Raw genomic sequence first — 14,453 nt, 5'->3', positions numbered from 1 at the left:
GGAGAAAAACAAGCCCGGACTCAGCTTCTTTCACTCTGCACTCAGAGCACAGAGCTCTCCTGTGAGCCCAAAGTGTGCCGGGGCTTCTCCCCACCAGCACGCGAGCCATCCGTTCTGTAGCCGTGTCCACCAGCTGGGGGTCCTTTAACAGGGTTCACTTCAGACACCGTCTACCCGGAGATGCCATCAGATCCCACAGGTTGAAGGTACAGTCCCCAAGACTGCCCCCTCTTTGCTTCTGACTGAGCCACACAGCACATTGGGGTTCCTGCAACCCTCTTCTGGGGTTTGATTAATTTTCTCAAGTTGGCCAGTTCTTTCTAAAGGATATGACAGGAGACAGGAGGGGTGTGTGCAAGGGGGGTGGAGCTTCCATGCCCTGCCTCCCCCTCCCTCCAGGACCCCATGTTGTGGCCATCTTTTTGCTGGGGCTTCTAGGAACTCAAGTCAAACTTGCACGTTACTAGCAACTAGTGGGACAAGACCTTAAAATTCATAAATGAATCAGCCCTCAGCTACACATAAGCATAAAATGTGAGGCCTTCAAATAGACAAAAGCCATCATGGGTATCTCTACAAAGCAGTGCTGGGCCTGGGGATTTCCTGGTCTCATAGAGTGTGTACTCTTCCTTCTCTCCTTTGCTCTCATCTCTGTTTTGCAACTCCTATTATTCAGATAGTCGACGTCCCACTCTGACTTTTTAATTTTCTTATCTCCTCTTTCCTCTTTTCTAACCCTCGGACATCGTGTTCCACTTCCTGGAAGATTTTCCTGTCATTATCTTCTCATGTTCTGAATGAGTTTTAATTTGTTGTATTTTTAATTGTCAAGAGGCCTTTCATGTTCTCCAATTGTTCTTTTATTTTATCACATTCTGTTCTTTCTTATCTCTCTGAGGATATTAATTATGAATTTTGAAAAGAAAATGTTCTTTGGTTGCTTTCATTTTCTGTCTCCTCCTGGTCCCATAGTTTAATTCATGTTTCAAGTCATTGGTTTCCTCAAGTGAATGGTTGTCCCTTCATGTTTCAGACTGAGATGGCTAAAAGTTCATGTGAAGTTCTGTAAACACAGGTAAGCATCGTTGAATCTCGGGAGCCACTGGGATAACCATGTGGGGAGACCACCTCTTGTGGGAGGAACTTGAAATATCATTATCTTGGGATACTCTCCTGGGGCTGTTTGGGTCTCCAGTGTGGAATCTTCTATCCTTCTGTCTTCGTATTTGTATTCTTGACATTGCAAGACCTGGTAAGGGAAGGGGTCGCAGCTGCCCATAGCTTCGCAGGTTTTGAATAAAAATACTATCCCTGCCCAGAGCCTGGTGCCCAACTCTTACTCCAGCCCCCTTCCAAGCTTGGTGTCCTCTGGCTGGATCTCTCCACTCCATCTCTCCAAAAATAGGCCTCCTGGATCCTTTCAGGAGGCTGTTTGGGAAGACACTGCCATCTGATTGCGTGGGGAGAACAGAGATCGTGAAACCTATGCCCTTGGCCGGTGTCCTGGTTGACTTCTGCCTCCTCTGACATCTGGCGTCTCCCAGGGCAGTGTCTCTGGGGTCCTGTGGAGCGAGTTGGCTCACGTTTGATTGGTCTGGGTTGTAACTTCATCCTTCTCTGCTGGGTCAGCTCCCTCTCCCCTCTCTGCTACCCATCTCCTACTTGCTGTCTGCTGTCATGTTCCCTGGAGCCTTGTTCGGCCTGTGGATGGATTCCCGTGTACCACGACATTTGCACTGGAGAGAGGTGGTAGGAGAGTGAACACACAGATGTGTCCAGGCAGATCCATACCTCCCCATGTTTTCTCTTGGATATTTTTTGTTGTGGGTTGAATTATGTCACCACAAAATTCCCGTGCGGAAGCCCTAACCTGCAGCACCACCGCGTGTGGTCTTACACGGAAATACAGTCATTGAGGACTGGCCTTGGTCAAGATGAGGTTGTGCTGGAGACGTGGACACTGACATGCACGCTGGACGCACACCACGCGGAGGTGGTGTTTATGCATCACAAGCCAAGGGGCTATCAGAAGCCTGGAACAGGGCTGGCACAGAGCTTTCCTTAGCTCCTTTCTGCCAAAACCCTGCACTTGGACTTCCAGCCCCCAGAACTGTGGGGCAACAGGTGACCTGCGGTGGAGCTGCGTGGTGGGTGGTGCTTAATTATGGCTGTCCCAGGAAACTAGATGCTTTTGAACCCCTGCTCTGATGTATGTATCCTAGTAGGTAGCCTGAGATCTCTTTTGGACGAAGGTGAAGAATCAACAAATAAGCAAAAATAATACCCAGGATTTGATTTAACCGGGAGCCGTTTCCCTAATGTGGGCCCTGCACAGGGGGTGCAGAGGTAGTGCGAGCCCTTTAAGAAGCTCAGCGGGGCTCCTGGCCCTGAGCTTGTGTCCAGCGCATTTTAGCAGTAGAAGCAGTAGTAGTTGTCGTTGTGTTGTTAGCGCTGTGACTATCGCTGAATGTGCCCTGCATTTTAAAATTCATTTCAATGTTTCAGCAAATTATTATGATTTTTCTGATGAGATCGTTTCATTCAACGAGTATTTCAGTGTCTGCATCAGGCAGGCTTTGGGCTAGAGTCTAACTCCAGGAAAGGAAACTTGGGACAAGCAGGAATAAGCTTAGCTTTTTTATGCCAACAAGTAGCACTGTCCACTTACTGGTTCTGTTAAGGGCCCCACTTGTCTCCTGGCCCTGCTAAGAGGCTTGGAGGAGACCATGTGAGCTGGATATTAAAGTATACCTCTCCAGGGGAGATTCAGTACATCAGAGACAGGGAGCTGGGGCAGGTGTTTGGTGCAGCAGCTGAGACACCCTTTGGAGCACCTGCGTCCCACATCGGAGAATTGAGACCCTGCTCCCCTTGCGAGTCATCTTCCTGCTAATGTGCAGCCCAGGCTGGGAGAAGTGACGGCTCAGGGACTTGGGACTCTGCCACCCATCAGACCTACATTGGGTTCCGGGCTTCTGGCTTAAGCCTGGTCCAGCCCTGGCTGTTGTGGGCTTTAGTGGAGTAAACCAGCAGGTGGAAGATCTCTCTGTCTGTCTATGTCTCCATGCCTTTCAAATAATAATAAAAGACAGAGGGTCACACTAAAAATTCTTCCATGAATGGTGTTAGGCATTCCCTAACAACTTTGCACATTGCTCCTGTCTTAATGTCTCTTTGAAACCAGTTCAGTGGCTGGGACAGTTTGACAGGCAAGAACATTTGAAGTGCGAGGAGCAGCCTTATGGAGCCATGAGGCAAGGCCGGCTTGTTCCCACACAGCGGCCTCTCTGCTGGGAGGGACCCAGGGTCAGGAATGTGACGTGCACTGAGCGCACACTCGGTGCCTGCCTGCAGCTGTGGCGATTTGCATAGGCCTGCGCTATTTGTGACTCGGAACCGTCTCATTTTCTGGCTGCAGCTTTGCCCACACTGGTCTGGCCGCCGCTGGGGTTTTCCAGCAGGCCACTGAGCTGCCACGTCACTGCAGAGCATCTTCCGTGGCTTCCCCATGGGTCTTCTGTTCTCCCCCACGTCCTGCGGTTTCACTTTGGCTCATTCATTCCTTGAGTGACTATGCGTGGAGCACCTGGAATGGGCCAGACGCCACTCAAGGACCTGGTGAAACCAATGCACACGCCGTAAAAATTTCCCCTTGAGCGGCTTGGAGCTTAGGAGGGGAGCCCCAGGGGTGCTTTATTGCACAGGCTCTGGGCTTGGTCTCCAGTGTTGATCTCTACCTTCTCTTCCTTCTGTTTCAAACCAGATCCTGGCTGGAAACCCAACAGCCTGCACGCTTGTTTTGTCTTTCCGCTCACTGGGGAACTTCACTGTGTGACTGCACCCAGTCATTAAACGCCCTGCAGCCTGGCTGCTAGCCTAGCCTAGGCTCTCCAAGGTCACTGGGCACTCACACCTGCTCCCCTGCCCCTCTGGGGAGTCGAGAGCCTTCCCTCACAGTTCAGTTGTCTCTTGAATGCGATGACGTAGTAGTGTACGGCCCAGGAAAGTCCCCGAGTCTCTGCTGATGGCTCCTGCTCTGGACGTCCCCACTCCTCTACCAGGGTCCCCTGTCTGTGTCTTCTGTCACCTCTGTCTCCCCTCAGGCTTCTCGGCCTGGTTACCCTCCTCTCTGGCCAGTTCCTGGCCATCGTGGCCCCTTCCCGTTTCTGGACCACTCACTTGGCAGGGTCATGGTTTACCTGTGACATCTTTTTTTTTTTTTTTTTTTTTTTTTTTTTGGACAGGCAGAGTGGACAGTGAGAGAGAGACAGAGAGAGAGAGAAAGGTCTTCCTTTGCCGTTGGTTCACCCTCCAATGGCCGCCGCGGCAGGCACGCTGCTGCCGGCACATTGAGCTGATCCGAAGGCAGGAGCCAGGTACTTCTCCTGGTCTCCCATGCGGGTGCAGGGCCCAAGCACTTGGGCCATCCTCCACTGCACTCCCTGGCCACAGCAGAGAGCTGGCCTGGAAGAGGAGCAACTGGGACAGAATCCGGTGCCCCAACCGGGAATAGAACCCAGTATGCCGGCGCCGCAAGGTGGAGGATTAGCCTATTGAGCCGCGGTGCCGGCTCTGTGACATCTATTAAAATGGAAATGGGGGCTGTTGCTTTTGTTGCATCATAATTTTACTCCTCTTGTTGCCTGTGAATGACCCTTGTTCTCAGCTGTGAAGCAACCCCTTCCTGTTGAATCTGTCAGGACTGAGATTAGAGTCCTCCGCTTCCCTTTCGTGAGTTAGGTCGTTAGTGCGCCAGGCCTGGCCTGCAGCCTTCCCGTCATCCCTTGCCCTTCCTGACTCCTGTGTGTGCTGCAGGAGGCTGCCCGCTGGGCCAAGTGTCCACGGAACCAACATAACCAGTTCCTGGCTGGGTTTGGCCAATGCAAGACGACAGTGGGAGCCACAAGGCAGGAGGGAGAGGGAAGCTGTAGGGTCTCCTGGCTCTCCCATGTCCTGAGCAGCACCTGTGGCAGCTCCTGGTTGGTTCCAGCCCGACTAGACAGGTACCTTGTGGTCCCAGCTCCCACGGGGTTATCTGGCTTCTGGGAGCCCCACTTCCCCCAGTTGAGCCCCACTTTGCTGTGGGGCCAGGTTCCTGCTTCTGCAGGGCTCTAGTTGCCCCAGCGCCTCCTGGCAGCTGCTCAGCTTTGTTGTCTCCTCTAAAACCAAAATACTCTGAGTGTTTCTGTTTCCTGCTTGGACCATGGTTAGTGGGGTTATCCCCTGGCTTTGTAAAGGGCCTCACTCTCATCCTGGCCCTGGAAGAGGTCTGTAGAAGGCAACACAAATCGTTTATGGCAGTTCTCTAAAGGAGAGATGGAATACACTTAAAGATAAAGGGTCGGGGCTGGGGTTGGCTCGCTCCATCCCTCCTTGCATCTCTCCCTCCTTCCCACCTTCCTGCTTTCTGGAAGTGGTAGGAATAGTAGAGATTGGTTTGGAAAAGCCAACTCTTATCCTTTGAATCGCCGCACTTCTGTGTCTCCCCTAGCTCCATCAGCAAGTTATGAATGAAATAGATGGCTATGGGCTGGTCTGGGACCCTGCCATTCGTAAAACCACCTATATGGGCCGGCGCCGCGGCTCACTAGGCTAATCCTCCGCCTTGCGGCGCTGGCACACCGGGTTCTAGTCCCGGTCGGGGCGCTGGATTCTGTCCCAGTTGCCCCTCTTCCAGGCCAGCTCTCTGCTATGGCCCGGGAGTGCAGTGGAGGATGGCCCAAGTGCTTGGGCCCTGCACCCCATGGGAGACCAGGAGAAGTACCTGGCTCCTGCCATTGGATCAGCATGGTGTGCCGGCCGCAGTGCGCTGGCCGTGGCGGCCATTGGAGGGTGAACCAATGGCAAAGGAAGACCTTTCTCTCTGTCTCTCTCTCTCACTGTCCACTCTGCCTGTCAAAAAAAAAAAAAAAAACAAAACCTATATGGAAGTTGTGCCCAATACTCTATACTTCAACTACACAAGTAAGTTTTTGGGACACAATCCATTGGTAAATGAACAACTTGTTGGATTAACAGCAATCACAGGTCTGTTTGGGGGAGAGTGAATATTAGTATCAGGAACATTGTTGTGCTCTTTCTGACTGGCTTCATTTCACCAGGAACTGGCATTCAAGGAAGTAACTTGTTCACATGACGGATACAGGTTTTCAGCCATCTATCTGTTGGGAGTGTATTGGAGCATGACTGTCAAAAAAAGGGCAGCATTATTTCTTCTAAGGTACCCATCCCCTTTGGAAATGGTACTTGATTCTTTTTTATCCTTTAATGTCAGTGAATTGCTGATGTCATCAGTAGGAAATCCAGCTTATGCCCGCCCCCACGGAGGCTGTCATTCCTGTGAGATGCCTCCTGCTTTCTCATAGCGAGTTGTGAGGTTCTGCATTGCATTATTCAGAGAGGAGATGAGAAATGAGACAACGACTACATTGCCCATCCTTCTACCTAGTGCAAAGTTGGGTGTTCTCCATTTCGCGGCAATTTCTATAACTGTCTTTGAAAAGAAGTAAACAATATAATCAAAGGGAACTGATAACTTGTAATTGCACGTCCCTTCACAGACAGTGGATGGATTAAATTCTGACATAGTCTATTTGCCATGAACACGGATGTGGACATCTGCCCATTACAAGAGTCACCCAGGTGTCTGCCAAAATACACATAACTAGACGCTAATTAAGATACCTGTCTTTGGAAAGCAGAAAGACGTATCAATCTTTAAAATGCATTTTAAAATTAAAACCTCTGATCTGTTTCTCCTATCACCCCAAAAGGGCTCACTTCTTACGCAGTTAGGGCTGGGAACAGCCGTGACCTTCAGCGTGTGGTGCTGGGGCCAGTAGACTACGGGGTGGAGATAATGGTACCGAGGAGTTTACAGAGAGGGATTGCAGAGCTCAGAAAGTGAGCCAGAAACACACACTCTCAGGCGGTTTCCTAAAGACCACGGCAGGAACTTGGGTGGTAATTTTGCATATATGACTTTCATGCTTGCTTTTCAGTGCTTCTGCACATGGAGCCATATGTTTACCCTGAAGCATTTTTTGCCTCCAACTGGAACATGCTCAGAAAGGACCTGTGACATTTTCACATTCACAGACTAAAAGGACTAATGTCTATACCCCTCCATGTCCCCATAAATGTTGTCCATTGACTTTCGTGTTCTTTTCTGTTCTGTTGCCATTTCACAGGAATAGGCTGGAAGGTGCCCTGAAGGTGATCTTCATGGGTCCCAGGAAAACGCAGGGAGCCAACATAGAGACAGAGGCCAATTGTTGTAAAAGGTCACAGCTGCTTGCCTCAGCTGACGCATGGACCGGTGAAAAGGTACCACGTCGATGAGAAAAAAAAAATAACACAACAGGCAAAATTAGGCACATTACATTCTCACTTCATATCCCGTGCAGGTATGCAACCAATCTTGCTGCCAGGAGAATGAGAGACAGAGGGAGAGAGAGGGAGAGAGAGGGAGAGGGAGGGAGAGGGAAAAGGAGAAGCAGAGGGAGAGGAGGAGGAGGAGGAGGAGGAGGAGGAGGAGGAGGAGGAGAGAGAGAGAGAGAGAGGGAGAGGGAGAATATGAATTTGCTTTGGCTAGAACAAACTTTTTTTTTTAATAGGATGAAAACACATAGGACAGGAAGGCACCCATGCCTTTACTGGAGGACAGAGTGCTGGTTGCTGAAATTTAAGGCCGTGTTCTTAAAGGCACTGATCTTGATGGAAATATGACTCTTCTGGGAGTAGGGAGGTCAGAGTCAAGTGGAATTACTGGGAGTGCCCTTGAGGGGGGCTCACTCAAGAATGAGGGGCTTGTGAAGTTGGGAAGCTTTGCTGAGCGTGTTCTGGACGAACACTATTGCTACGTAACTTTGTGTCTCAGTGGCATGGCAATGTGTGTCCATTGCTTGGTAGATGTCCCTTTTGGTGGCCAAGGTACCCACTTGGCCCATCTGTGACCAAACAGGCTTAACTAAGGAACTCTGGGGCTGGAAGGCTGATGCCTTGGGCATTTGTTGTTGTTGTTGTTGTTGTAATAGAGATGACAGCAAAGAGAAGTTCCCATCAGCCAGCCAATTGGAGCCAAATTACTGACATAATTCAAAATTTATCAAACAAATATATGTAAGAGTATTTCAGAAAGCTCACAGGAAATAGACTTTAAAGATAAATTTATTTTGGCACAAAAATTTTGAAATTCATGAATACTTTTTTTTATGATACCACATTTTTCTAGGTACTTTTTAAAAAAGTTATTGATTTATTTGAAAGTCAGAGTTAGAGAGGCAGAAAGAGAGAGAAAGAGATCTTCCATCTGCTGGTTCACTCCCCAAATGGCTGCAATGGCTGGAGCTGGGCCAACCTGAAGCCAGGAGCCAAGAACTTCCTCCAGGACTCCCATGCGGGTGCAAGGGCCCAAGGACTTGAGCCATCTTCTACTACTTTCCCAGGCCATATCAGAGAGCTGGATTGGAAGTGGAGCAGCCAGGACTCGAACTGGCGCCTATATGAGATGCTGGCACTGCAGGCGGTGGCTTTACCCTCTATGCCACAGCGCCAGCCTCTCTATTTACTTTTTGAAGAACCCTTGTGTGTGTGTATAAACATTTAGCCTTCTAGACATTGGAGTTTGCAACTGAAAATGAATGTCTGTAAGGATTAGGGGATAACATTCTATTTAGTTCTTTGAGTGGCTTTAATTTTGTACCATTAACAAAAAAAAATCGACATGTTTTTGTAACAGCATGCACCTTTCACAGCACTGGTATGTTGTTTTGCAAGAAAAGTGTTTATTATTAATAATTAGCTAAGTTAGACCATTTTACTAGCAGTTTTAGTCCTGGCTGTGCCACCAGGCAATAGCAGTGTGACCTTGGCCAGCTGACTTAACCTTCCTTGACTTCGATTTCCTACTCTATAACATAAAAAGGATTAAAATAGATCAATGAGTCTAAAACTGTAGACCTTGACTCATTAGTGAATCATAAAGCCAATTTATTGAATTGCAATCAGCATTAAAAATTTTAAAAATAGAAAAGGTTACAGTGCATTACATGTTGTATGACTTGATGTTTCCACAAGCTTTCATTTCAGTTAAATCTACATTTACATAGTTATGTGTATTTGGGGTATTTGTGTATTTGTGCGTGTGTGTGTGTGTATGTGTGTGTATTTACAATGTAAAATGTTTTTTCTATTATGAGGTAAAGTTAAAAAAGTTTGAAGGGTTGGCATTTGGCCTTGGGTTAAGATGCTGGTTAAAAATACCCCATGCCCCGAATCCGAGCGCCTGGGTTCAATGTCCCCCTGCAGTTCCTGACCCTGGGAGGCAGCTGATGGCTCAAGTAGCTGGGTCCCTGCCACCCACAACCTCGGTTAAGCTCCTGGCTCTTGGCTTTGGCCCCACTTGGGGGCTGTTTTGGGCAAGTGAGAAGTAACATCTGTCCTCTTTCAAGTAAACATGAATGTTTTACAAGTTTGAAAACACCAAGATAGATTATGTCTAGGGTGTCTTCAAGTTTAAGTTCCAGATGTTCTGAAATGCACCCCTAGCCATACACATCATCCAGCTGCTCAGCCCATTTCCTCACCCTCATCAGGCGGAGAGAGAGAGGGGCACACAATGCCATCACCTGCTGGCCAAGGCGGGACGAGGGGCCAGGATACTGCTAAGATCCCAGTAGCACCAACCTGTCACCTCCCCCACACCTCCCTCTCTTCTCTCTCCCCTCCGCTGTCTCCCTCCTACCTAAAAAGGCATGCAGGGGAGGCAAGTGATCAAGGTAATCTTTGGAACTAGCTCACACACAAGAACAGGCCACCGCTGCATTGTTCTCATTGAAAGCCAAGCATATAAGGTCATCTCCAGATATGTAGGAGATCATGGAAGTCTTAACAACCTGCTAAAGCACACATTGGAAGATCAAGTGCTCTGACCTGGTTGCATTTATTCTGGAAGAGATCTGGTCTTGATGAGAAACTCGAACTCTTGCTAACAAGATACCTCTCACAACACGAACTAAGACAAAGGACCCTGTGGGCAGCAAGTTCCCCCCTCGTTTCATGGTGGAGGTATGGGCCTGGGAGGAGGGACCAAGAGTGTTCTCCTGGCCCTAAGTTTCTCCCTAAACTTTGTAAAAATAAATAGTTGCTGTTTTTCCATCTTTCTTTCATTCACCAAAAGAATGAATGTCTTTTTCCAGTGTGTGCAATAGTGCCAAAGTGTCCTGGGTGTAAATTATTGAGTGCAAGAGTCTGTGAGAGATGTTAGAGGGACAGTTGTTAAAAGTGTTACTAAGGCAGGAAGGAGGAAGCAGCTAAATGTGCCTGGTAAGTCAGGAAGCTGGATCCCCAGGCAGAAGGAGCAGAGTGCTGAAATGTCTGGTTCTTTCTGTATTTTGTAAAAGGCTTTCTCCACTGTTGGTGTGTGGATGCCATCGAATCCTTTTTTTTTTTTAAGGTTTATTTATTTATTTTGAAGTTAAAGGTACAGAGACGGAGGTAGAGGCAGAGAGAGAAAGAGAGAGCTCGATCTTCCATTTGTTGGTTCACTTCCCTTATGGCTGCAATGGCCAGGGCTCAGCCAGGCCAAAGCCAGGAGCCAGGAGCCGGGAGCATCATCCATGTCTCCTACTTGGTTGGCAGGGGCCCAAACACTTAGGCCATCTTCTGTTGCTTTTCCCAGGCCATTAGCAGGAAGCTGGATTGGACCTGGAGCAGCCAGGACCCGAATCAGCACCCATATACTAAGCCACAACACTGACCCCGATGCCACTGAATCTTGTGATCAAAACCCCGTCAATGAGTAGAAAAATGGCCAAGGATCATAACCACCTCCAAGAGTCAACTCACATCTAATAGACAGAATTGGATCCAAAGCAAAATGATCTCTGCTGTAGGGACTGGTAAACTTGAACTGAGCTGCATGGAGAATGCCTTTATCTGTTTTTGATTTAGCAAGAGATTCCCTGATCCTGAGTAAATCAAACATTTTACTGTGACATTCACAATAGATGGAGAAATGAAATTATAAAAAGTGAATCATTTTGGAAGATTAAATGAGGCTATAACCCATTTTCTTCTCTTTTCCTTTTCTTTTCATTATTTAAAAAAAAATAAACTTTCTGGCTTAGTTCAGAAGCTTTTAGAAAGTACCAGACAGTCCTGTAGTCAATATTTTAAAGGATTTTGCTTAAAAAGGCAAATGTGTGATTCATATAGATCTTTGGTGAAGGTGTCTTTTCTCCAGAGAGATAATGGTATTGCTTTAAGAGGTGTGTCGGGTGGTAGTGGGTGAGGCATACGAAAGCAGAGAAACATCGAGTTGGATGACATGATTCAGAATTTTACAGACTTCCAATGAGAAGCGTTCACACACTTGTCTAACAGATTGTTTCCATAAAAATAAAAGGATCTCACAAGGCCTTGCAGGCTACAGTATACAACTGAAAGAAAATTGGGTTTTTCTTCACTATACTGGGGAGTGGGGTCAAAATGTCCTTGATAGGTTTTTAAAGTTAATTTTTCTGCCTTTATTTTGTTATTTGAAAGGGAGAGAGAGAGAGAGAGAGAGAGAGAGAGAGAGAGAGAGAGAATCATCTACTGGTTCACTACCCAGCTGCCTGCAACACCCAGGGCTGGGCCATATGTTTACTCGATGTTCCAAAGGCAGGAGCCAGGAACTCAGTGAGGTTCTCCCACCTGGATGGCAGGGACCCAACCGTTTGAGCCATCGCCTGCCACCTCCCAGAGTGTGCCCTGGCAGGAAGATGGAATCACACGCAGAACCAGGACTTGAACTCAGGCTCTCCAATATAGGAAGTGGGCATTCCAATGGCACCTTAACCATTGTGCCAAATGCCTGCTCCTTCTTGAGAGTTTTACCCCTGCTTGGGTGATTTGCAGGCCACTGAACACGCTGCGACATGGAAAATATTAGAAAAGCTGCTCCGTGCAAGTCTTTCTTTGCTGTCTTTATGCATCTCCCCAACTAAGCACATTTATTCAACACATATTTATAGGATGCTAATAACGCGTGTGTGCTGCTGCCTTGGGCTTGTAGAGGTAAAAGACAAGTCCCTGCTGCCAGGGAGCTTGGGGTTCTGGGGAGAGGAAGCGCTGAGTAAGCACACGTGTGATGTCAGGTGGTGAGAAGTGAGGCAGAGGTGGGACTCCGAGCCCTTCCTTTCATTCCAGGAATCCTCCCAGAAGTGTGGCCACATCATCATCTTATTGCTAAAGAAGGAGAGAATCCCTTGTTTCTGAAAAAGAGAAAGAAGAGTGGTAGGGAGATAAAAGGGACAAGAAAACGGGCCACGTTCAGACTTCACAGTCCCCAAAGGAGACTGGAGCAGGAGAGGAGGCCCCAGGGAGACCGAAGAGCAGGGCTTGGTGTCTCCTCTCCGAGGACCGTGGGACTCGGCTGACTCCTGGCCAGAGGAGCTGCAGGAACCCCGGCCTTTCCCTCGTGAGACAGCAGGAGGCAGGGGAGGGAGGACAAGAGTGAGAGACCGTGGAGTTGTGCAGGGACCTCTGTGTCCACACTGCCAGCAAGTGAAGAGAAGGCCATGCTGACATCTCCACCCGAGTCCACCTTCTGACTCTCTTTTCCCAGGGAGGAGAAACTTCTGAGATCACAACAGAACCGGAGTAAGGCAGAGCAATTTTAGAAAGAACGCGACTATTATTTCAATGGAGCCCCAAGCCGGGAGACTTAGAGAGGGAGGGAGGAGGCATGCGTGCAGTGCCTTGGAGGTGGGCTGTCAGGGGCAGGTGTCACAAGGTTTGCAGGGTTTCAGTAAACCACACAGGAGATCCCGTTTTTGGAAGATCTAAGGCCCAAAGTGTGCACTGCTTAGGAAGTTAGAAGCTGTGGTTTTGCCGATTCTGGCTTTTGTGAAGTTAAATAGCGTGGGCTCGGCAGCAGATTCTCCCAGGGATTTGTACACAGAAGGTGCAACTGATGCCATCTGAGCCATAGTCTTTCATTTTGCTGGAAATTTTTGCACTTCAGTTTGGTCTCCCTCTTAAGACCTTGCAAGCGGGACCCTTTGTGGGCAAACCAAAAGTCTCAGGATTTACACCTCTGTCCCTCTGTCCCAGCCTCTTGGCTTCCTCTAGCTTGGAATCAACCATCTCTATTGCATGGTCCACTTAGAGCACTGTGCTTTGAGAGAGCTTCTCCCAGGAGATGGTCTGGTGCAGGCGAGTCAGCGAACAAGGAGGGAGCTGCTTTCAGGAATAAACTGTCCTTCTCCATCTCCCGTTCAATTAAACTGAACAAACACACCGAGCAAAGACAGACTCGTCCAGCAGGGTTTTTGAGTTGGGTTTCAATCTACTCTAAGTGCCCATTCTCCTTGAATTCTGCATCTTGCCGGAAGCTCAGGGATGACCGCCCCATCTGGTCTGCGTGCTGCATCCCTGACTTACGCCATCTGGGTCGGTGAGTCCACCACCTCTGGTTCAGCTGCACAGCATGGGCACCCTCATGAGTTTGGTTTGGGCTCTTGTCCCTGTGTGGGACCAGCCATGAGGTGGCAGAGGGCTCACGGGGATTGAGGGGACAATGTGGACAGATTCTCTTGCTTTAGAAGTCACGTTGCCATCTGTTTGTCTTCTTCCTTTGCTTGTTGACATCATCTCAAATGTGACACCTGCCAGACATTGTACGTTTCTGAGCTTCTGGGTTTAAGAAAGCTGAAGATGACCTTTTCTCAACCATCGAGAAAGAATCCTGTATGAAACGCTACTATGATGTCAACTATTGGGTAAAGTTTATCCAGCTTTCTTGTTTGTATTCGTCACCTTTCATATTTGACCTCCTGGGTTTTACCTCAAGTGCATACGCCTGAGTTGAATGGAATTTGAGGTTCTGATTTGACATCAGGATCAGATGGCATGAGTATTCGTCCTTGTAGAAATAACCTATATGATAATAGATTGGCTTCTATCTATCTCTGTCCATATATACATGAATATGAATGTAGATATTTTTGAGTTTACATCTATATGACATTAAGTTTGTAACCAAAGTACAATTCCTTATAAAGTTTCTAATTCCCACTTTAACGTCTTTGATGGTAGCGAACCTGAATTTCAACATTAGTCTCTCTCCATAACATGATTGTAATACAATTTTTAAAATGTGTTGAAGCCATAATAAATTGGCATTTTTGTAGGTAAAAAGGGTAAAATATCAACAATTTGATATGGTTCAATCTAGTATGACATCCGTTAATTCAGCATGACTCAAGGGCCTACCACGTGCATTAGGTCAATTGCCATGGGAGATCAGAAAATGAGAAGGACAGAGTTCCTCCTTGAGTCTCTAATTTATTTCCACAACTTGAGTGCCAGGTAGAAAGTGATTTGCCGCTTAGGAGGAGCAGAGCAACTCTGGTTTGGGGGAGGAGTCCACGTTTTTCAATGATAATTCCTTATATCATTGCAGTGTC

At 48.0% G+C, this 14,453-nt stretch overlaps 1 long non-coding RNA gene across 1 annotated transcript; it reads left to right on the top strand.

Moving 5' to 3' along the window:
• Positions 1-66: 66 nt before the first annotated feature.
• LOC149121753 (uncharacterized) lies at positions 67-14,055 on the top strand. The gene is made up of 4 exons (XR_016222561.1): positions 67-206; positions 1,034-1,075; positions 7,191-7,326; positions 13,660-14,055. It is a non-coding gene; the product is annotated as an uncharacterized LOC149121753 (long non-coding RNA).
• Positions 14,056-14,453: the final 398 nt, after the last annotated feature.

The sequence above is a fragment of the Oryctolagus cuniculus genome, chromosome 16 (assembly GCF_051225735.1).
Source record: "Oryctolagus cuniculus isolate XC-2025 breed Fujian yellow rabbit chromosome 16, ASM5122573v1, whole genome shotgun sequence".
Lineage (NCBI taxonomy): Eukaryota > Metazoa > Chordata > Mammalia > Lagomorpha > Leporidae > Oryctolagus > Oryctolagus cuniculus.
Note: the sequence above shows the minus strand (reverse complement) of the source record. Positions and strands in the feature narration are given on the sequence as shown.